Here is a 9,023-nt window from a genome sequence, read left to right as displayed (position 1 = left end):
TATCTTAACAATGTAGAATCAATGAGCCTGAGTTTGAACCCCAGCTTGGTCATGTGTGAATTTGAGCAATTTGTCTTCCTCCCTGGTTTCACTTTCCTGATCTATACAATGAGAGACACAAACTAGATGACCTCTAAGATTCCTAGTGGAAAACTAGTGGATGGAATATCATACCTAAAGTTAGGAAGTCTCATCTTCCTGAGTTCAAATCTGACCTCAGACACTTACTCTGTGATCCAGGACAAGTCATTTAACCTTGTTTGCCTCAGTTTCCTCATCTGTAAAAGAAATTGGAGATGGAAATACCAAACCATTTTAGGATTTTTGCCAAGAAAACCCCAAATGTGGCTACAAAAATTCAAATGTGACTGAAACTACTGAACTTACAGCAACAAGAAGGCCCCTTCCATCTTTAAATCCTTGATCTTATAAATGTCCTGTGTATACACTTTGAGAAAGAGGAAGTAGTATACCCTTAAATTCTTAACCTCATATGATTTTTGGGTGGAGTAACTCATAAAAATAATTGGAAAACACTATATAATCAGTGTGCTCTATGAAAACTGAATAATTATGAAAATAATGTTCAAAGGTCACATTAAACTCCTAATTCAACAGGTGGCAATGAAAGTTGCCAACTCTAAGGCATTGGAATGGGAAATCAACATAAAGGAACAAAAAAATTGGGGGATTTACGCTTTCTTGAAGTCTAAGTGACTGAAAAACATTGCTTTGTCTTTCAATCTTCTGCAGATCAGCTTATTGAGAGAAATATCTGACTGCAAAGATGCTTAGGAAAAGCTTTGCTTTCCCTCCCCCTTTTATCGACTTTGTGTTAAAACAAAAGGGGGAGAAATCTTCCACTAAAAGAAATAATAACAGCAGCCAAGAAATCAAATAAAAAAGAAGTTTTAAAAGTACAAAACCTCGTAGATTTCAACCAACATAAGACCTACACTCATATACATTCACTCAGATAAAAAATAACTTTTTGTTAGAGAGAGTACCTCAAATTAGATTTAAAACTCACAGGTCATATAAAGACAAAATTGCTGACAAATATACCTATATAAATCCTGACCATTTTAAAGATTGCCATCATAGCTGCTGAAAAGCAGAGAGGAGTTGTATTCTTCCTGGACTGTGCAGGTAAAAGGGAATAGCTTGTTAAGACCAGTCCTTCTCCCTGTTACTTTTTGGGACAGCAAGGTACCCTGAATAAGCTAAAGGGGAAGAGAAATATGGGAAAAATTGTTTGGGGGCAGGGTCTAGAAGAATGGGAAGTATAGAAGTAATTCTGCAATCCCTCAACTGAATCTACTCTTTAAGCAGGTTACATACACTGGAAGAAGGGTAGAGCTAATTAAATGATTCACATTGTAATTTTCCTATCTAAACGTCTGATTTCTGTAGACACCTCCTGAAGGAGTGGATTTTCCCAAAGAGAGAAGAATATGGATCTATATGAAGGAGCTAACTCTGCAGAGACTTCAGGACAGAACTGAAACTGAATGACATTTCTTTCCTGTGAAAAGTATGAAATGTTGAACACAGTTTATAGTGAAACTAATTTTGCCCTTCGTATTCCACAGGACATGACAAGGCGACCCCTGAACCTTTGAGAGGGAGAAAACTTTAACTGTGCCCAAAGGGTAGGAAGACAAATTCTCACAGCACCATGTAAATCCTCAGAGGGTTATTCTTAGTGTGTTTATGACAGCCTGAACTCTGCCCCACAGATCAAAGTACTAAGCTGATTAATTGATATTTATTGAATGCCCACAGGGTCCAAGACACTAGGGGAGCCACACAGAGTGCCTGTGGAATCATTGAGGTCTCTTCCCTTAGAGGAATTTATAATCCGAGAATATAATAAAAGAAGGACTTTAATGGGTAATACTAGAAACTCCCTGGCAACCAAAGACACATTTCCCAGCTTTCTTAGTGTGGCCAGATATAAAAAGCCCAGATATGAGATTCTTATAGACTTAGAAATTGTTTAGTGTGCAGTTGAAAAAGAATAAGATTTCAAGAGGTCCAATGTTTTTCTCAATCAGATATTGGAATACTTCAATGTATGCCTTTTATTTTTGAGGAAAATTTTGGTCTGGAATCATTAAAAATAAGATCTGGTTTGTTTTTTAAAATACTGTTGGAACAAAGAGTGAAAATGGATGTTAGAATTTTTATGAGTAAATCAGATTTAAAATGGAATAGGATATTTTGATCAGTGTGTAATTTGAAAGTACACAGATAGATATATACAAAATTCTTCATGTGAGATTTAGAGGAAGCTAAACAGTTTGTGATAACTTTCCAAATTTTTGTTGTTTCAACCTGGCTTTTAAATTTCAGCATGGTTATCTCCAAAGAGATTAAAGATATTTTCCTTGACTATCAAAAATATAAACCCAAGAAATAGTTGTGAAAATAATCAAAATTTGGCGCAAGATTAAGGAAAATGGACTTGCTTCCCAAAGGACATTTGGGAGCATACATTTCACTGCTTCTTGAAATATTTTCTAGCAAGTTATGTTTGCTTCAGTCGTTTTCTATATCATTTCAAAATAATGCATTTGCTTGTTTAGACAGACTGATCACAGGTATGCTTTGTTTTATGCATTCTTTAAAATTTTTGTATAAGTGAATTTTGTTTTCCTATTGACTTGTATCATAAATTCAGAGATATATTATCTCAATTTCTCATTGATCTTCAATTAGCAAGAAGTCTTGAATATTAACCTTAAATTTCTCTTTTTTGAAGTCTTTTAGTCTATCTATTAAAGATCTTAAATTCAAAATCAAATGCACGGGGTAAATGCTGCTATAAATTAATTCATATATCACTTGATTTGTTAGTGTTGTGAGTTTGAACACTCTCCTGTACTAACATCTCCTAGCAAAATCTAAACTTAATGTGTGTGTGTGTGTGTGTGTGTGTGTGTGTGTGTGGTGTGTGTGTATTCTACAAAGAAGGAGATAGTAGAGTTAATGACTTTTGTCTTAAAAAAAAAAAAGGAGGAGGAAGTGTATAAAGACTAGGTACTGATGGATTTGAATGAATTGTGGGGGAGAGAAATACTGTTTTTTGAAGTGTTAAAGGTGACAGTTTTTCTAATGCTGATTTTTTTATTATTTGTATCCAAATATGACACCAACAATAACCACAAAAACATTCCTTAAAGTAATGTTAAAGTTATTTAAAAAAAATCCACCTAGGCTTTCATCAATCTTCGTGTTCCCTGAAGTAGTTTGAAAATTCTATGGGCAACGGAAATGTGAGCACATAAAAATTTGTAGGTTTGGATAATTCTATGTTATTGAAGGAATTAGTTAATGATGTTGCTGAGCAACCAAAAAGTGAAAAAGTAACATTTTGAAAGCATTGAAGGGTTGAAGAGACACCAAATATGGCACTAGTATTTAATAAGGAAGAAAGAGAAAGAGGGATGGAGAGTGACAAAAAACACAGAAATTGAAACAGAGACAGAAATAGATAAGAGATAGAAAACAAGAAGAGAGACCCCACAGAGAAAGACAGACTGACAGAGACAGAAACTAAGGCAGGGAAACAGGGAAAGAGAAAGGGGGAGGAAGGAAGGAAAAGAGAAAAAGACAGAGATAAAGGGGAAGGAAAAGAAGAGGTGGGGGATTGGGACAGAGACAAAGACACAAAGATTGATACAGAGACAGACAAAGAAAGAGACATAAAGAGGCAGAAACAGAGACAGACACAGAGAGAAAAAGAAATAAAGAAAGAGAGAGACAGAGACTGACAGAAAAAGTCAGCAAAAGAAAAAGAAAGGAGAGAGACAGACACTGAGATAAAGAAATAAGATCCTAGCATTGTTAGATACAGAATAACTGAAGAGAGAGGAGGGGGAAGGAGGGCAGGGAAGGGGAAGGGGAAAAGGAAGGGGAGAGGGAAGGAGGGAGAGGCAAACAGACTGACAGAGGCAGAGACAGAGAGTCAAAGAGAGAGGGACAAAGACAGAGAATGAATCATGAAAATTATCTTAAAGGAAAGTTCACTAAGCTTCACAGTAAAATAATGGAAGCAGAAATAAAAATAGTAGTCACTCAAGTGATGTCGATTTACTATCCAAGTAAAAAGCATTTGTGTCCTAAATATAATGCTTATTGTATTTCTATCTGATTTCCTTACATGCTGAATTTTGTTCAGTCTTCTTACAACATGAAATAAAGTAAACTGTGGAAGCACAAATAGCAAACTTAGTTATGTTAACACAGGTGTTTTGTTTTGTTTTGTTTGTTTTTTAATCAACAAAAATCATGTAAAGTTGTCATCTCTCCATTGGAATACAAGTTTCTTGAGGGGAGAGACTCTACCTTTCTTTATAAACTCAGTGCTTTTTTTGGAGGCCTGATTTGAAGATTGATACATGTATTCAAAGCATTTTGTAAAGCCCTAAATGCTGAATCAATAACCAAAATTATTTTGTTAAGTAGTTAATAAACACCAAGAAATACTGGGGCAAATGAGACAAAGATATAAGTAGAAGACTTGTTCTTGCTCCAACTAAATTAAATTAAATTAAACAAACACTTAGGAAATGCTGTTCTGTGGCAAGTCATTGTGCTATGCATTTGGATATAGTATAGAAAAGCAAAACAATTCCTGCTTTCAGGGAGTTTTTGTTTTTCTAAAGAGTACTTGACTTCGCATTGATAAGTATACTATAAAGTAGCATGATATAAGAACAAAGAAGAAATATAAACAAAGTGGAATATAAGGGAAATATAAGGAAGAAAACAATGATCTTAGCTAGCAGATCAGGAAAGGTTTCCACAAGAAAATGGCTAACTGATTTAGTCTTTTAGGAAACAAAGGGTTGTAAATGGCAGAGGTGAGAACAGAGTGAGTTCTGAAAACGAAGGACTGGAAAAATCTATGATGTTCCTTCTTATATCCTATGGTTAATTTTTCCTGAACATTCACATAGACTGTGCAATATGCCCAGAATGCCCAGAAGGGAGAGATATAGACAGAAATAGGGAAAGGATTTGGAATGCTATTAACAGAAATAGAGAAATTGGGTATGGAGCTGGGTTTGAATGAGGATAATGATAAGTTTAGCTCTGGATGTGTTGACTAAGATAGACTTCAGTGAGTCTGACCTCATAAAAGGTAAATTTTCCAGTGGTTCTTGAATTAGATTATACTTTTTGATATTTGTAAAGGAATGTATTTTGAGTTAGAATCCAGAAATTTAGGCTAAAAATGGCTCTGACAATTACTAATTATTTGACTATGATTAAGTTTCCTTCAGCCTTAATTTCCCTATGTATTTAAAATGGGAACGATAAATGGGTTCTCAATGTCAAAAATTTGTTATGAGGAAAGCATATTATAAAATTTAGGGGGCTATAAAAACTTAGGGGAAAATTAAGTGGTGCAGTAAATAGAACACTGCCCTGAAGGCAGAAAAACCTGAGTATAACTCTGCTCTCACTACCTATATCACCCTAGGCAGGTCATTTAACCCTATTTGCCTCAGTTTCCACATCTGTAAAATGAATTGGAGAAGGAAATGGAAAACCACGCCAGTGTCTTTGCCAAAAATATCCCAAATGAGATCATGAAGAGTCAGACATCATTGAGTGACTGAACAACAGACACTTGAGATAGTATCATCAGCCTTGCTGGAACTATTGCTTTTTTCAATTTTCATATTCTTCCATCAGATTCTAGCATTGTTAGATACAGAACAGAATTTCTTCCAAATCCTATTGTCCTAAACAGGGAGTTGAAGAAGTTAGAAAACGCATTTGTTATAAAGACGAAATTTTCCCTGGTCAAACAAATAGCATGTAAGGAAGTAAAGGGCCAAAAGTGGGGAAGTAAAGGAAGAGGAACTGAAAGAACCTGTCAAGAGAAAAATTTCTTCATATGGTAGCATTCTTTTAAGCCTTTTTTTCCCCATCCATCGTCATTAATGGTGGCAATGTTTATTATATTTCTATAGTAGTATAGAGGAGAAAAAAACAAAGTGAAAGCCCTATTTTTATGCAGATTTTAATCCCCACTAGAATAATACAAAGGAATTATAGTGTAGTTAAGGGAAAAAAAGTTGACATTGGAAAGAGCATTGAACATATACATACACAATATTCCTCCCTGACTAATCCATGCTTTAGAGTTGGAGTTGAAACCATATTTAAAATACCACTGACATGAAAATTATTATTTGTATAAGCCCCTCATCTATTCTCCTCATCATCGCTGACATGATTTATTGAGTACTCAGATACTATGAGGCTAACAATAAATACTAGTTTTCAGATTTGGGATCTGAATGAAAGTTTAAATACAAATCTGAATTAAGAAGTGATAGCTTGTAGTCACTTTTGCATTTCCTTAATTTAATGCAAATGTATGAAAAACTTTGGCAATTTATATGGCTAAAAGCTAAAATATATGAAAGTCTCCCAGTTGTTGGTCTGTTCTTTATGCTATTTTAATTTCTAATAAGTTATTTAAAAATTGTTTCTGCAAAGGTACAAAATAGAATTCTGTGGGAAAATAATAATGTCAAAATATCCATTTTAGAGTTAATGGCAAAATTAAAACTAAGAACTTGAATGAATAGTTCAGCTATGACTCATCTTTGGTTAATTTTCTTTCCTTTTAATTTCCTTTTTATAAGAATGTTTAATTAAATGATAATGGCAGTATAGGTTTTCAGGTTCTCAATTTCTAATGTTTGTATGTGTATATATATAGGTAACATATCTATTTTGTATTTGAAATTGAATATTTATCCTTCACTATGACAGGAAGATATTTATAAAGATCCATACTTTAATAATGAATCTCTTTGGATGCACCAATGCAATTCACTTGAAATTTTCTTTAAAGACCAATTGTTTTCTGAAACCATTGCAATATTTATACAGCTAGCTGCCTCAATTCTCCAAGTTTGCATATATTCCCAGGGCCATGGAACTATAAAGTATTGGTTTTATGAGTTATTCCATTTCACTGTGAATAGAGACTTTTTCCTTTTCTTCCCCCAAAGCATACTACTATAGCTGACATTTGGTCAAGCATCAGTGAGTTGCTCTTAAGCTATGCCCAGTTAATCACTATTCATAAGCAACTCAATTCTCATTGCCTCCTCATAACAGCAGATCTCTATATGAAGAACTCCTGCTGATCTCAAAAGGAGTTCCCTTATGTAGAGAGCAGGGAAATCAGATCATATATTCCTAAGGAGTGTATTGCAAACAAGCTTGGTTCATATTTAACTTGCTTGTTGTGTTTAGCATTAATTTTTTATTTAATTATTTTTTGGGCAACTATTGCTTTTTTTCTTCCTTTTTGTGACAAACTACATTTAATCCTACAAAAGCATTTTTAGTAGCCACGTAGCTCTTTCAGTTCTTTTAAAAAGGGAAGTGAAGATTTTCACAGGGACATATAAACAGGAACATAACCTGGAGGAACCATGGATAAACAAAGTTAAAGCCATATGAAGCATGTTATATTATATCTAATTACAAGCCATGCCAATCATAAGAGATGGAGAATTCCAGCAATCAATGAGATATTGGGATCAAGCGGAGGAAAATTAACATGATTAGAGAGTTGGCAAAAGGACTCATGAAGGAAGAAGCTAACTACAATTGCTTTATCTAGGGATGAAAAGGTTTTATGGATGTTGTACCAATTATACCAAGTGAAGTATTATTATTATATAAACAATCATGACTAGTTCCTGTATATGATTTCTGAAGACAAATGAGTTGAATGTTTTATGTTAGATCTTCAAATCAAAGACTAGCAACAGTTGAGCTGTTCTATCAAGAGAAGGGTCCTCAATAATCTCCAAAGACCCTACTAGTTGTAATTCTGTGATCCTAAAGGAGGAGCTCTGTGATGGAGTTGAAAGAAACAGAGCGACAGAAAGACAGAGAAAGAGAGTGACAGACAGAAAAACTGAGAGAGAGAGAGAGAGAGAGAGAGAGAGAGAGAAAGAGAGAGAGAGAGAGAGAGAGAGAGAGAGAGAGAGGAGAGAAGAGAGAAGGAGGGAGGAGGAAGGAAGGAAAGAGGGAGGGAAGAAGAGATGAAAGAAAGGAGGGAGGGAGGAAAAGAAAGAGAGGGGAGGGAGAGAGAGAGGGAGGAGGAAAAGTTAAGTGACTTGATCACAGTGAAACTTATAACAATAATAGGGCCATGGTTAGAACCCACGGACATGAGGTTTATAATTACAACATAATACATTGATGTTATATAAAAATTGTTATTTAATAGTGCTTCTCTAGTACCATAACTTTTGCAAAGTGCTTTATACTTGTAAACTCATTAGATTATCATGGCAATATTAAGAGGTAAATTCTATTATTAGCCCTCCCATTTTATAGATGAGAAACTGAGACTGAGATAAAATGACTTAACCATAGTTATATATTAAGAAAATGTTTGAGGCCAGACTTGAATTCTTCTTCTTGACCCTGAGACTGACTCTATCCAATGTACTATTTAGTTGCTGATACAAAAATTGTATAGATGATCTGTTTCCATGTCCTCATTTTACAAATGAGTCTTGCTCAAAGTTATAGAAAGTGATAGCTGATCTATGAATTAGATCCAGGTCCCTTGGCTCAGAATTCAGTACTTTTTGTGGTCTATTCTGTTACCTTTCAATATCCTTCATTTGCCATCAGGCCTGAAATTTCATACCTGGGTTTTCATTAGTTGGGAATGAGATATTTCTCCATCAAATGCAAATATTATATTAAAGTACTTTTAGTCATTAACATTTTTTATTTTTGGATGAATTTGCTAGATATTTTTAACTAATATTGAGACTAATAAATATAAGAGGATTGGGAAAAAAATACAAGACAAAGATCAAGAATATGAGGCTATTACAAGGTTCAGGTCAGGCCTGAGTTATAAGGTTATGTATTATGAAACTACAGACTAGATATGATTTGATTCCTTTTTTTTTCTTTTTCTTTTGGGGAGGAAAGTAAGGTCCACATAAAATAAGTGATTT

This window comes from Antechinus flavipes, chromosome 3, assembly GCF_016432865.1.
Source record: "Antechinus flavipes isolate AdamAnt ecotype Samford, QLD, Australia chromosome 3, AdamAnt_v2, whole genome shotgun sequence".
NCBI lineage: Eukaryota > Metazoa > Chordata > Mammalia > Dasyuromorphia > Dasyuridae > Antechinus > Antechinus flavipes.
The sequence above is the reverse complement of the archived record's forward strand: the minus strand, read 5'-3'. Positions refer to the sequence as shown.